The sequence below is a fragment of the Prionailurus viverrinus genome, chromosome B1, assembly GCF_022837055.1.
Source record: "Prionailurus viverrinus isolate Anna chromosome B1, UM_Priviv_1.0, whole genome shotgun sequence".
Classification (NCBI taxonomy): Eukaryota; Metazoa; Chordata; class Mammalia; order Carnivora; family Felidae; genus Prionailurus; species Prionailurus viverrinus.
The window spans coordinates 72,844,023-72,869,184 of NC_062564.1; the positions used below are offsets into that span (position 1 = coordinate 72,844,023).

The window sequence follows — 25,162 nt, forward strand, 5'->3', positions numbered from 1 at the left end:
TGCTCTTCCTATTTGTGTTTCTATGGAAATGGATTCTTGATTAGGAAGGGGAAAGCTAAAATCAAAAGTTGTAAGCAGGCAGAGCATAACCAGGGTGTTTGATGGAGCAGTTCACCAGATTTCATCCAGTCCAAGGTAATATCATATTAAAGTAGCCCAAACTTACAGAAATAAACACACACGTCCTCACCTTACCTCGCCCAGAGCTATTTGACCCCTCATATTTTCCTGACCACATCTTAACAACATCAAACCCCACAGCCTTGATTTACAGGTCCTCAGTATCTGGCACAGTGCCCTTTATTGGGTCTTGCTTTTAAATATATCTCTCTTAACTAGCTCTCAAATATGATGCTTGCTCTAAAGTATATGTCCAAGGGCCATGGACATTTTGGGATATTATTGAAAGAATGCGGTCTAAAAAGAAAAAAATAAGTAAGTAAAAAATGAAGCTGAATTTCAAAGCATAAATAATAATTAAGTATCACTTTCACCTTTCTTTTTTTTTTTTTAAATTTTTTTTTTTTCAACGTTTATTTATTTTTGGGACAGAGAGAGACAGAGCATGAACGGGGGAGGGGCAGAGAGAGAGGGAGACACAGAATCGGAAACAGGCTCCAGGCTCTGAGCCATCAGCCCAGAGCCCGACGCGGGGCTCGAACTCACGGACTGCGAGATCGTGACCTGGCTGAAGTCGGACGCTTAACCGACTGCGCCACCCAGGCGCCCCATCACTTTCACCTTTCTATCCCAACCATTTCTTAATAACTCACATTTAAATTAAAAATAAGTCAGATTTATACTGTCTCTATTCTGTGAAGAACTGTCATTAAAAAAACAAAACTTATTTGTAAAAACTTCGATAACATAAACCATGCCTGTCAGCTGCTATCAATTTCCACACCCTTTTGACTTCTAAGTGGCTAAGATTTTGGCAAAAGTGCTAATATAGTCTCTTTTATGACAGGAATTTTGCAACTGTGGCAGCACAGGAACAAATTACACACTTATTTTCTGCAAATGTTCAATGCTAAGAAAAGGTACCTGATACATATTCATGAAACAAAACTAGAAAAGTCTTAGTCTAAAATAAGTTCACATAATTACATAAAATATTAAACAATAATTAAACCAAAACAAAATAATTTATATCTAAATCTATTGTGAAACTTGATTGCAATGTTGGTATTATTCTCTTAACTTTGTTGTTTGACATGAAAGATATGTTACCTCCAAACTTCTGGATCAGCATAAGAATGAGTTTATACGTTAGTGTAGATTACCTAAAATCTCCAAAATCTCTCTGATTTCCTCAGTTCCAAACACATTACTAGTATTCCACGCCAGAAATTAAAAGGCTAACAATTAGGAAGAATTGAGTAATTGGTTACACAGAAATGAGAATTGCTTTTAAGTGTATCATGACTATAAAGTAATAATATTACAATGTTGCTCAGTGTGATAGTCAAGTACGAAGAAAAAAAAGAGAAAGAAAAAAAAGAGAAAGAAGGGGAGAGGGAGGGCAGGAGGGAGGGAGAAGAGGAGAAGGAAAGAAAGGATATCAAGGAGAAGAAAGGCATGCAAAACCTGAAGAAAGAAGGAAAGAAAGGAAAGAAAGAAGGTAAGAAATTTGGAGACCATTGAGCCAATAATTCTTTTGGAATGGAAAAAAATGAAAGTAACAGAAGTCAACACTGATCAATTCTCTTCTCATGTATTGGCCATAAGAATAATGTTATTTAACATTACCAGAGAGCCAGATGCAAATAAGCCCGAAGGTACAGACAAGAAAAGGTTGAGAGAGAGGGAGAGGAGAAAAATTCCAACAACACATCAGTGTCTCTTCAAGATATACTGGTCATTTGTGTTTCTGCAGATAGGCAAACAAAAGGCCTATACACCAGGTCTGTTGAGATAAAGTCTTCTTGAATAATGGGCATAGAATAAGATGAATGTTATGGGCAAAAAAAAATAGATAAGAAGAAAAGCCAATCTATGCCACAAAAACATAACCACATTAACATTTGGGACTACTCATCCAATTGTAAATTTCAAGTTATTTGTTAAAACAGAATTGCAATTGAACCTTGAACAATGAGGGGGTTAGGGACACTGACACCCCCCTCACACACACACAGTCAAGGATCTACATTTAAGTGTATAACTTTTAACTCCCCCAAAACTAATAGCCTACTTCTGACCGAAAGTTTTACTGGTAACATAAACAGTCACATTAACACATATCTCATATGTCATGCATATATACACTGTACTCTTACAAGAAAGTAAGCTAAAGAAAAGCAAATGTTATTAAGAAAATCATAAGGAACACACACAAAAGAAAGTCATAAGGAATGGAAAAAACATTTACAGTACTATACTGTATTCATCAAAAAAAAAAAAAATCTGTGTATAAGTAGATCCACGCAGTTCAAACCTGTGTTATTCAAGGGTCAACTGTATAACAAATACATGTAATGCCCATTCATTTTGCATCTCAGCCATCGGGGGAAATGAATACTCAGAAGACCAAAAGAGCAATAGTTAACTCGCAAAAACTCTTCTGAAATCCATTATACAACTTTCCTGAAAGGGCAACACTTTCTTAATCTTATGATTTTTTTAAGTTTCTCAATATGAGTAACATTATAAGTTGCTGACCAGATATGTCAGGTAAACAAATGGCTGGCTGCCAAAAAAAAAAAAAAAAAAAACCCAAGGGAACAATGAAAATCTGAACTTTTGGAGAATAATAGACCATTGCAAGCTAGAGAAAAGATGCCATTATACAAAACCAGAGAACATTTCCATTTGGAAACATACAATACAACCAACCCCTTTCAATCCAATCTTAGAGTGGAATGATGGTGAAACTAGCTTCCTATGAAGTGTTCCTATCTGTATCTTCCCTGGACTATTTCCCACACAATCCCATGTTCCCTTCTTGATTCCTTCCTAAACTGATCTACCAGGACGCTCTGGTGTCTTGTGGAAAAAAGAAAACTTTTTTATTCAATGTATCCTATTATTTTCCTCTTCTAAGAGATTTAGAGGATGTGGGCGCAACCACAGTGGGCAAAGAGAAAATGATGTGTGAGTGTGTTGTGGTGCAGTTAGGTATAACACAAGCGTGCAGATGACCGGTGGGTTCAGGCAAAGACTGTGGATGATGCTTCTACTATAGATTTTGAAGGGATAGAAGAAACAAAGCGATCCAAATTAGAGTTCTTTGAGGAAAAAGGCAGCTAAAAATGGTAAGGAGTGCCCTGGAAAGTGTTTTCTTTACCTTAATTAAGTATCACTTCGAATACAGAGAAAAGAAAACACACGGCGATTGTTATCTTGTTGGAAATGTGCTAAAAGGATGATTGCGATCAAATGATTAAGTTCAATGAAATAATTTCTGTCAAGCAAGAACTAAAATTTCTGTTCATTGACCCTAACAAGCTAATTATTTGAAGACCTGTTCTTCATTTTGTATCAAAATGAAGCATTCAGTGATGATATATTCATCAGAAATATGGCAGATAAAAGGGTAGAGCTCACCAGGGGGAGGCGATAAACGCCCCCTTTCCTTAATTTAATAGTGGCCTCAGCTCTAATCAACACATGGGAAAACGCATCTCAATTAATCCCTTCACTAGTAAATGGGAAATGACTCAGACTCAGCATTTGTTTTACTCAGCCACACTAATCAGTACAGAAGGAAACTTACGTAGGCCAAAGAGAGAAGGGGAGATGCAGGAGATAGAGCTGGGGGAGCAGGGTTGCAATAGAAAAGGGATGAGAGGAAAAGAGACCTCATCATGCATTGCTATAGACTTAAAAAAGGATGAACTCTACAGATGTCTGGCAATTTGGAGAAGTAAATTCAAGTGAACTCGATTTTGTGAATTTGTCCTAAAAGGTTGAAATTGGAATACTGATTTCAGATAATACAGAGGTTTTCAAATTTTCTTGGTTCACGGTGCCCTTAGTATCTCAGTAATTTCTTCTACCCTCCCTACCCAGGCCAAAAAATGTATATATGAGTTACTTAGATCCAAACAGCTTAATAAGATTTTGTGTCCTAAAGCTTAGCAGCTGTGTAAAATATAATACGTACAATTTGAAAGGGGAAAGTAGTTTTTTTGTTTCAGTCTCAGCCATCATTACCTATTAGGAGATTAGTGAGCCTGATGGGTGCTGTGCACCTTCTCAACACTTGGAATAGCAATAGACCTAACATTCACATTTTCTGTTCCACATTAAATTTCACATGGTATTTGCTTTTTATCACAGAAACCACTAAATCACGGCTCCACAAAGACATAGTGCCACTGAAAGGAATGTAGCACAATGTAACGTGGAACTATGGACTACCTTATGCTAGTAGTTCATGTGGCATCTACCGATGCTGCTGTATTTCCGTCAAAAATTTAAAATATCCTTAGGCGCCTGGGTGGCTCAGTCAGTGGAGCATCCGACTTCGGCTCAGGTAATGATCTCATCATCTGTGGGGTTGAGCTCTGTTTTGGGCTCTGTGCTAACAGGTGGGAACCTGGAGCCTGCTTCGGATTCTGTGTCTCCCTCTCGCTCTACCCCTCCCCCACTCATGCTCGCGCTTTCTCTCTCTCTCTCTCTCAAAAGTGAATAAAATTATTATTTTTTTTAATTTAAGTATCCTGCAGTGCTCCCTGTGAACAATCTATGGTGTCTCGAGGTACCTTGGTGCACAGTTTGAGAATCATGGGCAAAAAATTATTCTTAGAAATACGTGACAGAAATCAATTGAAGAAACAGTATTTTATACCTAAGAAGTAGCATACATAGAAATCTAGGTTAAAAATGCATGTGATGTTTGAAGAGTAGAAAGTAACTAACAAAAAGAACAAAGAGGTATATGATACCTACTATGTGCCAGATGCTGTTTAGCAATGGGGACACTAAGGTCAACAGGGTTGACATTATCACTGTCTTCATGGAATAAAAGAAGATACAAGCAAACAATCAATTGTGGAATAAAGGTAAAGCTGGAAGAAAAAAAGCAGGAAAGGATTTATGAAAAAGTGATGTTGAAAAGTACACCTTAGGGCGCCTGGGTGGCGCAGTCGGTTAAGCGTCCAACTTCAGCCAGGTCCCGATCTCGCGGTCCGTGAGTTCGAACCCCGCGTCAGGCTCTGGGCTGATGGCTCGGAGCCTGGAGCCTGTTTCCGATTCTGTGGCTCCCTCTCTCTCTGCCCCTCCCCCGTTCATGCTCTGTCTCTCTCTGTCCCAAAAAATAAATAAACGTTGAAAAAAAAAAGAAAAGAAAAGAAAAGTACACCTTAAAAATTCATAGTAGTAAACCAGGTGAAGGAGGGTCTGCGGAGGATATTTCAGACATATGGAATAAAACACAGAGAGCTCCAAAGTTCCATTCAATTATTCATTCATTCAATAAATATTTATTGCTTTATTTTATTTTATTTTATTTTAGAGAGAAAGAGAGCATAAAGTCAGGGAGAGGGGCAGAGGGAGAGAGAGAGAGAATCTCTAGCAGGCCTCACACTCAGCACAGAGCCAAATGTGGGACTCCATCCCGTGAACCTGGGATCACAACCTGAGCCAAAATCAAGAGTCAGATGCTCAACCAACTGAGCCACCCAGGCACCCCTCATTCAATAAATATTAACTGAGCATTGTTATTTATCAGATGCTGTTCTATGTTCTGAAGATACAGCAGTAAATGAAACAAAGTCACTGATCTCTTGGAGCCGCTTTATAGTTAAGGAAGACCAACTATATATATATACACATACATAGACACAATATGTGCTATATATATATATATATATATATATATATATATATATATATATTCAATATCAGAGGTTGATAAATGTCATAAAGGCAATTTAGACCAAAAAAGAAAGAAAGAAAAGGAAAGAAAATTTAGCCAGAATGAAGGGATAGAGGGTATTGGAGAAGTTCTGTGACAGTAAGCTTTCAAGGGCTCAGTATGCTAAAAGTCACTCTGCATAACTGGAAGCCAGAGTGGAAGCACGGGGATAGGTGGTTGGGAGTGACGATGGAAGCTGAGGCTGAAGAAGCTCCCTGGCCTTGGGAAATACCTGTGCAGACAGACTTTTCTACTTTAAGAGTTACTGAAAAAGGATCAAAATAATAGTATGAAGAGGGGTGCCTGGGTGGCTCAGTCGGTTAAACGGCCGACTTTGGCTCAGGTCATGATCTCGAGGTCAGTGAGTTCAAGCCCCTCGGCCGGCTCTGTGCTGACAGCTCAGAGCCTGGAGCCTGTTTTGGATTCTGTGTCTCCCTCTCTCTGACCCTCCCCCGTTCATGCTCTGTCTCTGTCTCAAAAATAAATAAAAGTTTAAAAAAATAATAATAATTAAAAAAAATAATAGTATGAAGAAAGAATTTTTTACCAAAAAAAAAAAAAAAATCATGCCAGAAAATAAAAGACTGCAAGTAAGTTAAAGGTATAGACTCTTGTTTTATAAGAGGAAAAAGGATGAATTTTTGGTTAATTATTTTTTGATATTGTTACTCTCTCTCTCCTTTTTTTTTTTTTTTTGGTAACTCTTTTTTCTTTTTTTTAGTTTATTTATTTATTTTTAGAGAGTGAGAGAGAGAGAGAGAGAGAGAGAGAGAATCCCAAGCTGACTCAGCACTGTCAACACGAAGACCAATGCAGGGCTCAAACTCACACACCATGATATCATGACCTGAGCCGAGGTTGGACGCTTAACCAACTGAGCCACCCAGGCGCCCGGGTAAGTCTTAAGGTAGAAAAATTAGGTCACGAAACAAGTCTTAACAAACTTAAGAACACTGATATTATACTAACTATATTTTCTGATCACAAGAATGAAACTAGTAGGGTGCCTGGATGGCTCAGTCGGTTGAGCGTCTGACTTTAGCTCAGGTCATGATCTCACAGTTTGTGAGTTCGAGACCTGAGTTGGGCTCTGTGCTGACAGCTCAGAGCCTGGAGCCTACTTCAGATCTTGTGTCTCCCTCTCTCTGCACCTCCCCCACTTGCACTCTGTCTCTCTCTTTCCCTCGCGCGTGCAAAAATAAACATTAAAAAATATTTTTCACAAGATTGAAACTAGAAATCAACAACAGAAAGAAAACTGGTAATTTCATAAATATGTGGAAATCAAAGGACATAAATTTGAATAAACATTGGGTTAAAAGAAATCAAAATAAAAATTAAAAAATATCTCAAGAAAAATAATAGCACAACTTACCAAAACTTATGGAATGTAGCAAAAGCTGTAGAAAGTAGGAAGTTCATAGCAATAAAAATGTACATTCAAAAAAGAAGAAAGATCTCAAGTAAATAACACAACTTCACACTTCAAGGAACTAGAAAAAATAGCAAATTAAAGCCAGACTAAGAAAAAGAAAAGACTAAGAAAAAGAGAAGACACAAGTAAATAAATCAGAAATGAATTAAATATAATTATAATTGATTACACATAAATAAAAAGGATCATAAAAGACTATAAAAACAATTTTACACTAACAAACTGTAAGAAATAGGTAAATATGTAGAAGTATGTAACATATTAATTTATATCTGAGGAAACAGAAATATAGATCTGAGCAGATCTATAACTAGCATGGAGATTGACTCAGTACTGAAAATCCTCCCAAGAAAGAAAAGCTTGGGCCTAGAACACTTCACTGGCAAATTCTACCAAAGTTTAAAGAAAAATTAATGCTAATCATTCTCAAACTCTTCCAAAATATTGGAGAGAAGGAATAGTTCCAAACTTATTTGATGTGACCATCATTATCCTATACCAAAGCCACACATAGACATCACAAAAATAAGGGAACTACAGTCCAATATCCCTAATGAACACATATGCTAAAACCCTCAACAAAATATTAGCAAACTGAATTTAACAGTACATTAAAAGGTCAGACACCATGACCAAGTCTGATTCATCCCTGGAATGCAAGGATGATTCAATATACAAAAATCAATTAATATAACACATTACATTAACAGAATGAAGGATAAAATCTATGTGATTATCTCAATAGATTCAGAAAAAGAATTTGACAAAATTCAACACCCTTTCATGGTAAAAATGCTCAACAAACTAGACATAAAAGGAGTGTACTCAAACATAATTAAGGCCATATATGACAAACCCACAGATAACATCATGTCAATGGAGAAAAATTGAAAGCTTTTCCTCTAAGATCAGGAACAAGAAAACGGTGCCCATTCGCAGCTGTATTGGAAGTCCTAGCCAGAGCAAATAGGCAGGCAGGCAGGCAGGGAGGGAAGGAAGGACAGAAGGAGGGAAGGAAGGAAGAAATGCATAAACTGAAAAGGAAGTAAAATTGTCCCTGTCTACAGATGACATGATCTTATATATAGAAAACTCTCAAGTCTCCATTTAAAAAAAAAAAAAAATGTTAGAATAAATTAATTCAGTAAAAGTGCATGATACAAAATCAACATTAAAAAATCCAGCTGAGTTTCTAAACACTAACAACAAACTATCTAAAAAATAAAAAAAATAAAATTTAGGAACACAATCCTATTCACAATAGCAGTTTTTTAGGAATAAACTTAAAGAGATGAAAGGCTTGTATACTGAAAACTACAAAACATTAATGAAAGAAATTAAACAAGTCATAAATGAATGAAAAGACATTCCATGTTCAAGGATTGGAAGATGTAATAGTTAAAATGTCCATACTGCTTAAGCAATCCACAGATACAGTACAATCCTTATCAAAATCCCAATGATATGTTTTTACAAAAGAGAAAGAAACAATCCTAAAATTTGTATCGAACCACACACACACACAAAAAAAAACCATAAATAAATACTATTCAGCATTTAAAAAGAAAGTTCTGGGGTGCCTGGGTGGCTCAGTCAGTTAAGCGGCCGACTTCGGCTCAGGTCATGATTTCACGGTCCGTGAGTTCCAGCCCCACGTCGGGCTCTGTGCTGACAGCTCAGAGCCTGGAGCCTGTTTTGGATTCTGTGTCTCCCTCTCTCTGACCCTCCCCTGTTCATGCTCTGTCTCTCTCTGTCTCAAAAATAAATAAATGTTAAAAAAATTTTAAAAAAAAGTTCTATGATATATGACAACATGGATAAATCTTGAGGATATTATGCTAAGTGATATAAGCCCATCACGGAAAGACAAACACTGCATGATCCATTTACATGAGATATTTAAAATAGTCAAATTCATAAAGTCAAAGAGCCGAATGGTGGTTGGCAGGAACTGGGGGGAAGGGGACGTGGAGAGTTACTAATCAGTGGGCATAAAGTTTCAATCTTGCTCTAGAGATCTGCTGTACAACTTTGTACTTACAGTCAACAATAGCCTACTGTACAATTAAAAATTTAAGAAGGTAAATGTCATGTTAAATATTCTCTCCACAATAACATACAATTTTAAAAAGAAGTAAAATAAAATGTTTCATATAAACCGATATATGAGAAACATGATCTTACTTTTAAAATCCCTGTTCTTAATAGTCACCACTCACACCACCAGAAACTTCTCACCAACTTTCTCCAAAGATAAAAGTTTTGCTGTGTTCCTTGGCTTTCCTATCTTCCCTGATATACACTATTTCCAAATTCCTTCCATTTTGTATGCAGAGAAGTTTAGTTCTTTTCTGTTTCATGGTCTTGTGAATCATTCCCTTGAAGAACAATCTTCCCCAGACACGAGGAAGCCTATCATTACATTAACATAAACAGAAACAGTTTCAGTCCTAAGATAAATTCTGGAGTCAGCTATTGAAATTACATCATTTAACCTACCTTGGTGTGTGTGCATGAGTTTGAATAGGTGTGTACATGTATGTGCATGTGTGTGTATCATAGAGAAAGAGAGGGAGAGAGAGAAAGACACGGGGGAGAGAGAGAGGAGAGACTAATTCTAGTTGAACTACAGAACATAAAAAGCCAAGAGTAGTCTTGAGAAGGGAGCTAGTTTAATTCTAGATACATTTAGTCTGATGTGTCTGTAGACTTTGGAGGTAGAAATGAACAACAGATGGCTGGAAATTTACGACCTGGAATTTATTAAAAATGCATTGTTAAATTAGTGTTAAATGTCATATATGAGAGAATTTTACTTTATTTTATTAAAGTTTATTTATTTATTTTGAGAGAGAGAACAGGGAAGTGGCAGAGAGAGATTCCAAACAGAGATCGGTCAGTGCAGAGCCCAGCACAGGGTTCGTTCTCATGAACTGTGAGATCGTGACCTGAGCCGAAATCCAATTTCCAATGCTTAACCACCTGAGACACGCAGGCGCCCCCATATATGAGAGATGTTTAGCTAGTAGGATTTTTTGTCAGTATGAAAATAGTGATTTGTGTTCTCTAATTTTTATAATTTTACCCTCATCTTCCCAAGGAAAAGAATGTGAAATGTAAATTCTAAAATTCCTTGTCTTACCATTTTGAAGTGTCTGAAATTTGAAAACCATCCAGTAACAGGCATGACCAGCTGAATGATACAATCCTCCACTGCTTACAGAGACCAGCATCCTGATTGCCCAAGTTTCTCTGGGCAACACATGACCCTAGTGCAACCTGAGAGCCCCTTGCCACTCTTGAGGGTTCTTCCCGGCCACCATTTACATACCATCAGTTCACCAAAGTGCTATTTCAGTTGGTCAGATACTGAAATTGATCAAAATGCTTCAAAATGTCTCCTGTTTGTAGAGGGAATATTCCTGCCTGGACTCACAAGGAGGAAACTGCTGACCAAACCTCCACGTCCTGGCGAAGGTACTGCAGAGGGGACATCCGCTTATCTCTGCACCCTGTCATTTACTCTGAGATGAGTTATTCTATGCAGAGCCGATTTAGAAAAATAGACTACTACTGGTAAAATATTAAAGTATGACTTTTTCAGGACCCATTTATTTTTCTTTATGAACCATAGCTACTCCTTATTCTCAATTTTGGCATTTCCGGCTGGAATACACATCTTAGGAAAGAAAAAAGGCCATTTTCTTGTGCACACTATCTGTTCATCCCTACACTGTGACAGGTTGTTGCATGAGTGATGAGAATGCATGAGCTCAGCCTGCTCACTATCAACAGCCTAATAGCTCACGTGGTGCCAAGATGCATCAGTTAGTACCAGGGTGAACAGCCCAGCTGTCATCAGTCACAGAGCGTTTGGAAGGCTGTTCCTTGTATGATTCCTAGGCTGTGGGACAATTAGCCCAGTTCTAACACTAACCCATTTCATTTTCTCAGTTCAAAAAATTTTCATATTCTCCTCTATCCTTTCCAATGTTTCATATTTTAGGAGAGTAAAAGCAGATAAATGCTCTGTCCAACCAAATCCTGCCCATTCCCCTATGCCTCTTCCTTTCAGTGCTATTTCCCCAGATACTGCTCTGCTTTTCGGTCTATTTATTGCTTCTCCACTCTGAGTGGCGTCTACTAGCTACATGACCCCACTGGCAGTTGAGCACAGCAATAACAATGACTTCTTCCGTGACCAGTTTAATTGAGGAATCTCACCACATTGGGGTATATGTTTAAGATGTTATTTTTCAAACAACTGACAGCAACTGTGCTCTGCCTACCCCTCGACTTCTGCCAAATACCAAACTCTATTTATGAGATCCCAGTCGGCCTCTATAACTTTTCTTTAATGTTTATTTATTCTTTGAGAGAGAGGAAGACAGAGCATGAGTGGGGGAGGGGCAGAGAGAGATGGAGACACAGAATCTGAAGCAGGCTCCAGGCTCTGAGCTGTCAGCACAGAACCTAATGGGGGGGGGGGGGGGGGGGAGGAAGGGTCCTTCCCTCAGGAAGGAACTGAACCGTGAGATCATGACCTAAACTGAAGTCGGACACTTAACCAACTGAGCCACACAGGCGCCCTTGCTTCTACAACTTTTCACTTTCTGTTTAGTACTGGCTATTGCATTTTAGTTACTAAGACTCAGTACTGATCATTTTTAAGCTTTAATCCCACATCTAAGTCAATCTGTCTGCAAATCCCCTCCTCCTTCACCTCACCTATGGAGGATCGAATTTGGAGTAGAGTGAGAGAAGGAGTATAAAATGATCTACTTTTTCATACTCCTTTCTTTCTCACGTGTATTACTCTGGTTTTGGAGAGGGGAGTGGGAAAAGCCTTTTCCTTTCATGGTCATTTGATTCTTGGATTGACTATGCTTCTCTTTATGGGTCATAAACAACTTTATGTCAGTGGTGGTTAGGGGTTCTCATTCTGTTGATAATCACCACTGACCTGGCTTATTATCTCTGGACTTATGTGGATCAGTGGAAGCCCAACAAAACCTTGCTGACATGGTATGCAATCCCATAGAATCAATGGGCCCTTGCAAGAATCAGCTACATTTTCAAGCTATCCCTACCAGCACCCCCATGCCACATTCCTCTAGCATTTGAACTACATTGCCTCACATGTGTTGGTTCCAGTGAACCTACAGTTTGGTCTCATTCATTCCTTATTACCCCAAATCTGGAGCTGCTGGAGCAGGTAGGCTCTGTAATCTGCATTGTTTGAGAACTAGGAATTTGAAAGGGTAATCTCTGCCTGACCATGCTGCCCTTTCTGCAATTCTGGGACGACATGAACAAGTAGACAAGACTGGTAGCTAAGAGAACATCCACTTCATAGTATAATTTTGTTGTAGAGAGAATAATGCATCCCCAAAGGATGTTCACATCTTTACCTTCAGAATCTGTGAATATGTCAGTCTTCACGGCAAAAGGGACTTAGCAGATGTGATTAAGTTAAAGATTTTAAGATGAGAAGATTATCCTGAATTATCACAGTAGATACGGTGAATCACAAGGACTCCTATAAGATGGAGGCAAGAGGGTCAAAGCTGTGAGATAAAGTATGACAATGAAAGCAGGAGCTGGAGTTACACGCTCTGAGGATGAAAGAAAGAGCAGAACTCAAGGCAGGTAGACAGTTTCTACATTCTGGAGAGGTAAGGAATGGTAAGGAGAAAGGTAAGGAAATGAATTCTCCTCTAAATTCTCAAGAAGGAATATAGTTCTGTTGAACTCTTGATTTTAGTCTCTAAGATCCATTTGGACTTCTGACCTCCAAAACTGTAAGATGATAAATTTGTATTGCTTTAAGACACAGAGTTTGTGTCTTAATTTGTAACAGCAGCAATAGGAAATTAGTACAGACAGCAACAGCACCTTCTTTCTACACACACAAAATTTGCATGTCCACCAAAGGTGTCTACTGACCAAGTATCTTCTTGCTCCAGAGAGTGGTAAGAGGGACAGATAGCTTTTCTTTAAGAGCTCTTCTCTCCTCACAAAAGGTGCTCTCCCCTAATTCCCAGGCACCCTCCTGGGTCAGAGCCTCTTTAACACCTCATGCAGAGCTGGCATCTCAGTCAAGATCTGGTTCTTTTCCAAGCTGACTTTGAAAGTTTATAATTTTATTCTCAACAGGGCCTTAATTTAGCTGTTTTCCGTGTACCCTATACTGTATACTGAGGTACCTCACAGCATCCTGTTACACCATTTCCAATTATCCCACAGCTAAGGCATTTTTTTAAGGAGGTTAAGACACAATATCGTATTTAATTGTCCCTAAACTAGTGGTGGGCTGGCCATTGTCTAACAACCAGAGAGGAAAGGGGGCCAATTTGTAGCATTTGTATGTTTCCATGGTATAAATAGCCCACCCTGGCTAATTTCAAGCTGTGATATCGGTGAACATGGAGCTGGGAAGAGATGTACAGAAGCACATAATTATATAGGATTTTCATTGCATTAATATGGTAATAAATGTAAATATAATAAATAGTAAAATATAATAGATATAATAAAATAACCAGAAAGTGATGAGTTTTGAATATTTATTACCTTTTATAATTTTATATACATTTTATAATCATATCATTTATTTAAGTTTATATACACACATATCATATATACTACTTTTAATTATGTCTATGTTGAGTAACTAGGTAAAAAATTCTTCAAAACTTTTGAGCCAGCTCCAATGCACCACTGAAAAAATAAAACCAAAAATAGCTTTATTCTTTTACTAAATCCCAGCAATAATGTTTTTCAAATTCAGAAAGCTAGAAAGCAGAAAAGCCAGTATTTCAATAGAGGTCTTCTAAATCCAAATTCTGTTATCTTCTCTGCATTTTGCTTCTGTAGCCTGAGTTGTGACATTTATCAACGTACGTTTTCCACCAAGATGTTCTCTGACCCAAGGTTTCTAAGATACAAAAGTCTGGGATACAACATTCCCTCTCTCCTTCTTGGAAATTCATGATTAACATTAGCATGTTATATGTTATGAAAATCCTTGATGTAAGCATCTAGTTAATTTTAACTTAATCAGTGCAGTGTTTCCAAAAATATCTGACCAGGAGCCTCTTCCTCATCTTTTTATGGTACAGGTATACCTGGTTTGCTTGTGCTTCATTTTACTGCATTTCACAGAAACTTGGTTTTGTGTGTTTGTTTGTTTTGTTAGTTTTGTTTTTACTAATTGAAGGTTTGTGGCAACCCTCTGTCAAGAAAGACCATCAGAGCTATTTTTCCAACAGCACTTGCTCACTTCGCGTCTCTGTGTCACATTTTGGTAACTCACACAATATTTCAAACTTTTTCATCATTATTATCTGTGTTATGGTGACCTGTGATCAGTGATCTTTGATGTTACTATTGTAATTGTTTTGGGGATGCCAGGGACCACACCCATATAAAACAGTGAACTTAACTGATAAATGTATGTGTTCTGACCGCTCTGCCAACTGGCTGTTCCTCCATCTCTCTCTCTCTCTCTGTCTCTCTGTCTTTCTCTCCAAACCACCCTATTCCCCAAGAGACAACAATATTGAAATTAGGCCAATCAGGAACTCTTTAATGCCTTCTCAGTGTTCAAGTAAAAGAAGAAGTTGTATACCTCTTACTTTAAAGCAAAAGCTAAAAATAATTAAGCTTGGCAAGGAAAACATGTCAAAAGCCAAGATAGGTGGAAAGCTTTTGTACCAGTTAGTCAAGTTTTCAGTGCAAAGGAAAAGTTCTTGAAAAAAATTAAAGGGGCTGTGCCAGTGAGCACATGAATGCTAAGAAAGCAAATCAGCCTTATTGCTGATATGGAGAAAGTTTGGGTGGTTTGAATAGAAGATCAAACCAGCCACAACATTCCCTTAAGCAAAAGCCTAATCCAGAGCATGGCCCTAATTCTCTCCATTTCTATGAAGGCTGAGACAAGAAGCTGCAGAAGAAAAGTTTGAAGCTAGGAAAGGTTGGTTCATGAGGTTTAAGGAAAGAAGCCGTCTCCATAACATCAAAGTTCAAGATGAAGCAGCAAGTGCTGATGGAGAAGCTGCAGCAAGTTCTCCAGAAGGTCCAGCTGAGATAATTCATGAAGGTGGCTACACCAACCAACAGATTTCCAGTGTAGATGAAACAGCCTTCTACTGGAAGGAAAGGTCATCTAGGATTGTCGTAGCTACAGAGGAGAAGTCAATGCCTGGCTTCAAAGATTCAAAGGACAGGTTGACTCTCTTGTTAGGGGCAAATAACAGCTGGTGACTTTAAGCTGAAGCCTCTGCTTATTGGCCGTTTCAGGAATCCTAGGGGCTTGAGAATTATGCTAAAATCTATTCTGCCTGTGCTCTATAAATGGAACAACAAAGTCCAGATGGCAGTCCATCTGTTTACAACATGGTTTATTGTATATTCTAAGCTGTTGAGACTTATTACTCAGAAAAAAAGATTCCTTTCAAAATATTCCTGCTCATTGACAATGCACCTGGTCACCCAAGAGCTCTGGTGGAAATGGATGAGATTCATATTGTTTTCATACCTGCTAACACAACATCCATTCTGCAGCACATGGATCAAGATTTTGCAGTGCCTGGGTGGCTCAGTCAGTTAAGCATCTGACTCTTGGTTTCAGCTCAGGTCATGATCTCACGGTTTGTGAGTTCAAGCCCCGCATTGGGCTCTGTGCTGATTGCAGGAAACCTGCCTGGGATTCTGTCTCCCTCTCTCTCTGCCCCTCCCCCACTCATTCTCTATCTCTCTCTCTCTCTCTCAAAAAAAAAAAAAAATAAAAAATAAAAGAAGTAATTTCAACTTTCAGGTCTTATTATTTAAGAAATTCATTCCATAAGGCTATAGCTGCCAAAGACAGTGACTCTTTTGATGGATCTAAGCAAAATAAATTGAAAACCTTCAGGAAAGAATTCATCATTCTATATCACATTAAGAACATTTATGATTCATGGGAAGGGGTCAAAATATCAATATTAACAGGTGTTTGGAAAAAGTTTATTCCAACCTTCATGGATAACGTTGAGGGGTTGAAGACTTCAGTGGAGGAAATAACTGCCAATGTGGTGAAAATAGCAAGAAAATTAAAACCAGGAGTGGAACCTGGAGATGTGATTGAACTGCTACAATTTCAGGATAAAATTTTAACAGATGAGGAGTTGCTTCTTACAGATGAACAAAGAAAGTGATTTCTTAAAATGGAATCTATTCCTGGTGAAGATACTGCTAATATTATTGAAATGACAACAAAGGATATAGAATATTATATAAGCTTGCTTGATAAAGCAGCAGCAGGGTGTGAGAGGATTGAATCCAATTTTGAAAGTTCTCCTGTGGGTGAAATGCTATCAAACAGTGTCACATGCTACAGAGAAATTGTTCATGAAAGGATGAGTCAATTGATATGGAAAACTTTATCATTGTCTTATTTTAAGAAATTGCCACAGCCACCCCAGATTTCAGCCACCACCACCCTAATCAGTCAGCAGCCATCAACATCAACGTTAGATCATTCACCAGCAAAAAGATTAGGGCTCCTCGAAAGCTCAGATGATGGTTGGCCTTTTTTAGCAATAAATTATTTTTTTTTAATTAAGGTAAGTACATTATTACCTTTTAGATATAATGCTATGGTACACTTAATAGACTATGGTACAGCGTAAACAACTTTTATATGCCCTGGAAAACCAGAAAGTTCATTTTACTTGCCTTATTGTGATATTTAATTTACTGCAGTTGCCTGGAACCAAACCCAGAATACCTCTGAGGTATGCCTGTACCAGCTAAATTCCAATAGTACACTTGTTCCAGGAGACCCATTGTATGGCATATATGTTCATTTCTCATGTGTGCACTTGTCTCCCACAAATTGTTGGAAACTTATTGGCCACAGGAATTATACCTCAACTATTCTTATACCCTCCTTAGTATGTGAGGGCTTAATAGAGTAGAGACTCTGTACACATTTTTTAACTGAATGAAATTCAAATAAATGCCAGTCAGGAGCAATGAAAATACAATGACATTTCCCTGAGGTGATAGGGAAGATACAAACACACATTACTGATATATTTTATCAGTATATATACAAACACACATTGCAAGATACAAACACACATTACTGATATATTTTAATTTAAGCTCATAATTTTTCTTCGCTTTCATTATTATCTCCACTTTACGGATATTGAGCCCAGAAAGAAATTAAATCTTGCCTAATAAAGGGTTGTTTTTGTAGTGTATATTCCTCACATATCACTTAAATCAGTCAAGCAACAGAGAAAATATTGGAACTCTCAAATGGAGAGTGCATGAATTTAGCTTTATTATCACAGCACTTAGGGGCCACTTTCCTATTAAGATAAGATTTTGAGCTTTGTCATGTGCTTGAACATTCCCAGTTAGATGCCAATCTGACCTCCAGTGTTTCTCAGTGTTAAATCAGATGGCTTCCTACTCAGCCATAAAAAAGAATGAGATCTTGTCATTTGCAACAGCATAGATGAACCTAGAGGGCATCATGATAAGTGAAATAAGTCAGACAGAGAAAGACAAATGCCATATGATTCCACTTATATGCGGAATCTAATAGAAACAAAACAGATGAACAAACAAAACACAACAGAAACAGATTAAGAGACACAGGAAGCAAACTGGGGGCTGCCAGGGGGTAGAGGGGCTGGGGACATAAGTGAATGGGGCTAAGAGCTATAAACCTCTACTTATAAAACATAGTTGACCTTTGAACAATGTGGGAGTAAGGAGCTCTGACCCCTCCATGCAATCAGAAATCTGCTTGTAACTTTTGAGTCCCCCAAAACTTAACTACTCACAGCCCACTGCTAACCAGAAGGCTTACTGATAACATAAACAGTTGATTAACACATATTTTGTAGGGGCGCCTGGGTGGCTCCGTCGGTTATGTGTCCGAGCCCGGAGCCTGCCTCGGATTCTGTGTCTCTGTCTCTCTCTGTCCCTCCCCCACTCGCTCTCTCTCTCTCTCTCTCTCAAAAGTAAATAAGCATTAAAAAACACATATTTTTGTATGTTACATGTATTATATACTCTATCATTTGTTTTAATGTTTATTTATTTATTTTGAGAGAGAGAGAGTGAGAGAGCAAGCAAGGGAGAGACAGAGAGAAGGAGACAGAATCCTAAGCAAACTATGCTCCATCAGCGCAGAGCCCAAAGCAGGGCTCAGCTTCATGAACCACAAGATCATGACCTGAGCCAAAATCAAGAGTCAGCCCTTTAATCAACTGAGCCACCTAAGTGCCCCTATATATTCTATTCTTACAATAAAGTAAGCTAAAGAAAAGAAAATCTTATTAAGAAAATCATAAGGAACAGAAAATACATTTAGAGTTCCATGCTGTGTTTATTTTTAAATCCATGTAAACGTGGACTTCTGTAGTTCAGATCTGTGTTTTTCAAGGGTCAACTGTAAATAAATCTTAGGTATGTAATGTACAGCATAGGGAATATAGTAAAAAATATTAAAATAATTTCATATAGCAATAGATCATAACGACTAAATATGGGGATCATTTTGTAATGTATAAAAATATTGACTCACTGTGATGTACACCTGAATCTAATTGGATTTTTATGTCTATTTATACTTCAATAAAATAAATAAATAAGTGAGTAGGTTCAGATGCCCTCAAAGATATTTTCAGCTATTAACTTCTTTTAGTTATCCACTTAAAAGTCCTTAATAAGTAGTTACAATTGTAAAAAAAAAATCCTATGGTATCCAAATAAAGAGCAATAGACATGAGCTGCTATATAAGTATTTATCAGAAGCTTAGTTGAAAGAAACATTTACAGAGGGTTTCCTGAAGGTATTTAATAGAGTCCAACCCACTCCTTACTGATGCCACCTTTTTCATTGTAGTAAGATCTTAGGAAGTTTAGAGAAATAGATGAAAAAGAATATATTTTATCATATTGTATAATATGCTATTACATGATACTTTATGGCATAAATAAAAAAGTTTTATTTTGTTTTGTTTGTCTAATAATAGAAGAGCTGCTACCGATGTTAACAGATGAATTCTAGAGGGTTTTCTGCAAGGAAACCACAAAAGCTACTCTTGCAATGGAACTGAATTATCAAACTTTCATAGAACCAAATAAGAGATGCTTGGTGGGAATAAAAAGTCGAATCAGCAACACCCACCATAAGCAGTCACTTGCAGAAGTATCACTATGGACTAAGTAAATCTACAAGAAGAGGCTCTTTGAGCCTTTTTCACTTGTAAATTGGGAATTTCTCTTTCATTCCTTGATGCATTGTATAAAGTTATTTCCAGATATCTCATTATTCCTGTTGCCTGTCTCATGTTATTTGCTGCAAAGTTAAGTATGATTGCAAAAAAACTGTATGCACAAAGAGAATTGATACTTTAAAAAAATTTTTTTTTAATGTTTATTGATTTTTGAAGGAGAGACAGAGCTTGCGCAGGGAGGGGCAGAGAGAGAGGGAGACACAGAAATGGAAGCAGGATCCAGGCTCTTAGCTCTCAGCACACAGCCCGATGCAGGGCTCAAACTCACAAACCATGAGATCGTGACATGAGCCAAAGTCGGACACTTAACTGACTGAGCCACCCAGGCATCCCGAGAATTGATACTTTTAAATACCTAACTAGGAAACATTTTTATGTTGATAAAAACAATTAATGGGGCTCCTGGGTGGCTCAGTCAGTTAAGCGTCTGACTTCGGCTCAGGTCATGATCTCACAGTTCATGAGTTCGAGCCCCACGTCAGGCTCTGTGCTGACAGCTCAGAGCCTGAAGCCCATGTTGGATTCTGTATCTACCTCTCTCTCTGCCCCTCTCCTTCCTATGCTCTGCCTGCCTCTCTCTCTCAAAAATAAATAAACATAAAAAAAAATTTTTTAATTAAAAAAGAGTTTCTATAACAATGTTTGAAATAATGTATTTGCAGAGTTGACTGGAGGAGGATTTTAAGAGAAATGTCCATTGGTTCAAGAGAACTGTCCATTGGTTCATTGATTCCACGCCTATGCAATGACACATACAATGTGTCAAATACCAGGACACCCAATTCCTACAGAAAGAGTTTTGCTTTTTGCAGATTTCGTTGCCTTCTATTATATATCTTTGTCTTTTGTTTTTGTTTTATAACTCTTTATCTTGTTTAAAGACTCATTTTTAGTCTAATGGCTTGCTTACTTTTTTGTTATTTTTAACTTTTTATTGAAGGATAATGTACATATGGAAACATGTACAATTCAGAAGGGTACATATTTATGAATTTTCAAAAAGTGAATACATCCATGATCCCAGCACCCAAGTCAAGCAATAAAATCTCACAAACACCTCCAGGGCCCACCTCATACCCCTTTCGTTCACCACCCTTTCTCTCTCCTGGCCGCTACAAGTATAGATTAGTTTGGCCAATTTTTGTAGTTTATTTATAAATGGATCACACCATATATACTGTTTTGCTTCATTTGCTCAACACTCTATTTGAGAAATTCATCCAGCAGTGTGCTGGAGAAGTTATAACAACTGACTGATTTGAAGCTCCCAGCATGCAGTCACTGATCACAGAGTTGGGAAGGGAGCTGGTACAAGCCAACTGCAGCACAACACTGAATTAATTTATCCCCATTGTTGTGGGTTCATTCTCCTGATTATAGTGCCCCAAAGTTATGTGCTAATGTATATTATCCTTAAGAAGACTTAGATCTAAGAAATCCACACAGGATGTGATTAGTTAGTTGTCTTTTTTACAACATGATATTGTTGTATTTTTCTAGCTGTCTTATATATAAATGAAAGCAGATTCAAGAACATTTGGGAGGTTTATTTTCCAGGGATTTATAAGCCAAATCCAACTGTTTAATGATCATAGATCCCACTTCTCAGTGAGTCTTTTAAATGCACTCTCATGTAAAACAATTAATTAAAAATTCAGTTTTTAAGGGAGCCTGGGTGGCTCAGTCAGTTAAGCATCTAACTTCAGCTCAGGTTACGATCTCACAGCTCATGAGTTCAAACCCCATGTTGGGCTCTCTGCTGTCAGCACAAAGCCCACTTTGGATCCTCTGCCCCCCTCTGTCTCTGCTCCTCCCCTGGCCCCTTCTTTCTTTCTGTCTCTTTCAAAATAAATAAATAAACTTTTAAAAAATCCATTTTTTTAAAAAGCTCATTGAAGACGAATCTGAATTGTGAGCTCCGACTCTCATTAATTTCTTCATACTGGTGAGTTCTTTATACTTGAACCCATCTTTGCTGGGTCTAGAATTAAGCCTATTCCATTTTTGAAGGAAAACATTCTATTTCTTACAACTGATGTGATTATTAGACACTATAAGCCTAAATAGGAGCAAATTTATTTCTCCTGAAAACATTGTTTTTGAAACATCTGTTCATGATATTGCACAATGTTCTTTTTAAGGACTATTGAAGTAGTCTCTTTCTGGATCATACTAATTGTGTCTCCTTCTTTGTGCACTGACTGCCAAAATCTTTAGGACAAATCAGTGGATCACCACTAGCAACGTATCAGGGTATATGCTGTACCAGACCAACCTGGTTCAATGTGAGACAGAAGCACACAAGGGTATGAATATCAGGAGGTAAGATGAGTGGGGGCTGTCTTAGAAGCTGGCTACTACAACCTCCAAATATTCTCTGAAACAATGTAAATATATGGGAATATATATTCCCATGGGAATATATGTTGTACGGGGGATGGGGAAATAAGAGTTTTGAATAGCTTTATTGCAAGTGGAATTTATGTCCATTATGATTTATCTTTTGGAATAAAGGTCCTTAAGACAACACAGACACCATGCTACGGTGGAGTGGGAAGAGGGGGTAATGAGAAGAAGAAAGAACAAGGATTTGTGGCTTTAACTGGTCTAAGGAAGCTGACGAAGTTTTTAGAAACAAAAATTATACCAGTGAAGTAGTTTTATTATTTTATACCAGAAGAATTTTACTCTAAGTATGTATTAACTCGGATGCTTTTGCTTTCAAGTGACAGAAACCTCAACCCAAATTGTCTTCAGGAAAAAAGTGTGATGACCTATGTATACCGACCCATACAACTGAATGGTTTTGGAGAGGGGTGGGGGTAAGACTGGCTTCAAGTACAACTGGACATGGGCTTCTCCCCCACCCCACCTCTCCCTCTCAGATTCCCACCTTAGTTCAAGGAAGGCTGGGAAAGTGGGTTTCTGGTATTTTCATCTGCAGTAGTGAAGACAGAACTTACCTCCCCTAATTTGAGGAATTCCCCAACAACAAGTTGGCAAAGCTCCTGTACAGGGACCATCCTAATTAACAACTTTGGAATGCCTCTTTCTTGTGTGATTTGCAGCACTGGTGGTTAGGTGATCAAACAGCCATTTCCAACCCTTTTCTCTTGTGCTCCTCTCTGCCATCAAGGCCAGAAAACCTCATCTCTTTCCTACTCTCCTGTGCCGGTAGGGGTGGCCAAAGATGTGGCCAATGAAGTATAGCTTCAGATTTCTAGGCAAGAGAAGAGGGTGCTGAGGGCTTTCAGCTCTTCCTCCACCCCATGCACATATATCACTGATACCATGTGTGGAGCTATAGATCCCATTTGGCATCATGAGACCAAAAATATGAGAATGAAAGGTAGCAGAAGTAAGAAGGGCAGAGCTAGGACCCCAGTGATGCTGATGAGCAGCTGAACCAATGCTACCGGGCAACAACCCCAGACTTCTTGTCATGGGAGACAGATGAACCTCTATCTGACTACGCCATCTTCAAGACAGAGTTAATGTAACTTACACCTAATATATATTTGGACTAAAACAGGTGGAGTCCCAGGATAGAAACTAAAAAGCCGTCAAACTGACCCAAGGCAGCAGCATAGAGGCCACGCATCTGGGAGGTAGTTTCTCTAAGACGTGAACTGTTCCACTACCTCTATCTCAGGGTTCGCCAAAGCTGCTTTGCCAATTGGCTATCCAGATAACATGGAGCAAAGCGAGCATGACTTAGCAAAGCAGTACAATTATAACAATTCCAAAACTAAAATCTGCATAGGACAAGTGGCTACCAAAGTGTCACTTAAGACCCTGATATGACTTTGCATCAAACAGAGCCTTCATGAGCACTGAGTAGTAGTAGGGCCTGATTTTAAAGAAAGATATGAAGATTTGGGGAAAGACACAAGAAAAATAATAAAGATGACAAGCTTTGGAAAATAATTAATTTTTGAAAGAATAAAAGGATTGTTCTTATTGTGGCCAGAAAATAGAAGGAGGCCATTTTATGATTTTAATAATCATCACCAAGCTTATGATGTGCTGTGACAACTAAATCAGAATGCTATTAAATAAATAAATAAATAAATAAATAAATCAGAATGCTATTCAGTTCTGCTCATTTTCCTTGGGAGTCAAAATATAAAAGCCCTATTTGGGGGAGGTATCTGTTGTCATTTTGCTTCTCTGGGAAAATTATTCTCTCCTTCCTTGAGAAGGAGTGACTCACCAACACATAATGAAAGCTGTTCTCACCTACTAGAGAGTTTCTAAGAAATTAGTCCTGTGTTTCTAAGAAGCAGTCCTGCTCTACTGTAGACAGAGGGTCGCCATGTTTCGTGTGCTTTGCATGATTGAGGATAAAAGTCCAGAGGGGAATGGTGTGAAAACACCAAGGGGGCTGGAGGGAAAGAGTAGGAGGTGGGAGCATGCCCTGACACCCTCCCTGACTGATCTCATAGCAGATGCCAGGGCTGGAACACATGACCCTGAAAGGGAAACCCGCCAAGATCCAAAAGTCCTATGGAGCTCACTCTAGTACTGTGGTGGCCTGGTGACACCTCAACAGAGGCCCACTGGCCTCAAACTGCCTACCTGCCCAAATGTCAGGACCCCTCCTGGCCAGCTGCCAAGCATCTGGTAAGCAGAACTCCTGGTCCTCAGGTATGAGTCCACACACACACACACACACACACCAATCACTGAACCTTCTCTTGAAGGCTTGTGCCTACCACACCCAGGGCCTAGGCCCCCAGGGACCTACCAGATGGGGTGGGCGCATCTCCCAAGCATGACTTTGAGGTTGGAAGGGACAACTAAGAGCTGAAACAAGAAGGAGCAAACACCCCTAAGGTGAGTAAAAGAGAAACTCTTATTAAAATGTAACCTATGGTGGCGCCTCGGTATCTCAGTCTATTGAGCATCTGACTCTTGATTGCAGTCCAGGTCATGATCCCATGGTTTGTGGGTTCAAGCCCTACATCAGGTTCTGTGCTGACAGTCTGGAGCCTGCTTGGGATTCTCTCTCTCCCTCTCTCTGCCCCTCCCCCACTTGCTCACTCTCTCTGTCTCTGTCTCTCTCTCTCTCAATAAATAAACTTTAAAAACTTAAAAAAAAAATGTAACCTATGAATTTAGGTTAAACATAAAGGAATTCCTGACATTGAGCCATGGCAAATATGAAAATGTATCACAGAGATACAAGTTACTTCTCTCAGAAAGTCTTTTTTTTTTTTTAATTTTTTTTTCAACGTTTATTTATTTTTGGGACAGAGAGAGACAGAACATGAACGGGGGAGGGGCAGAGAGAGAGGGAGACACAGAATCGGAAACAGGCTCCAGGCTCTGAGCCATCAGCCCAGAGCCTGACTCGGGGCTCGAACTCACGGACCGCGAGATCGTGACCTGGCTGAAGTCGGACGCTTAACCGACTGCGCCACCCAGGCGCCCCTCTCAGAAAGTCTTTAAAAACAGACTGTAGGGGTTAGTTTAATCCTACCTCATAACAGGTAAATATCCTAGATGGCTTCTCTGAGGGGTTTTCTCCCCTCATAATTTCTTATGTAAGCCAAAGAAAAAACT

General features: G+C 38.6%; 1 pseudogene; it reads left to right on the forward strand.

Annotated features, from left to right (window-relative positions):
* The first annotated feature begins 14,885 nt into the window (after window positions 1-14,885).
* Window positions 14,886-23,401, forward strand: LOC125164783 (tigger transposable element-derived protein 1-like; annotated as a pseudogene).
* The last annotated feature ends 1,761 nt before the right edge of the window (window positions 23,402-25,162 follow it).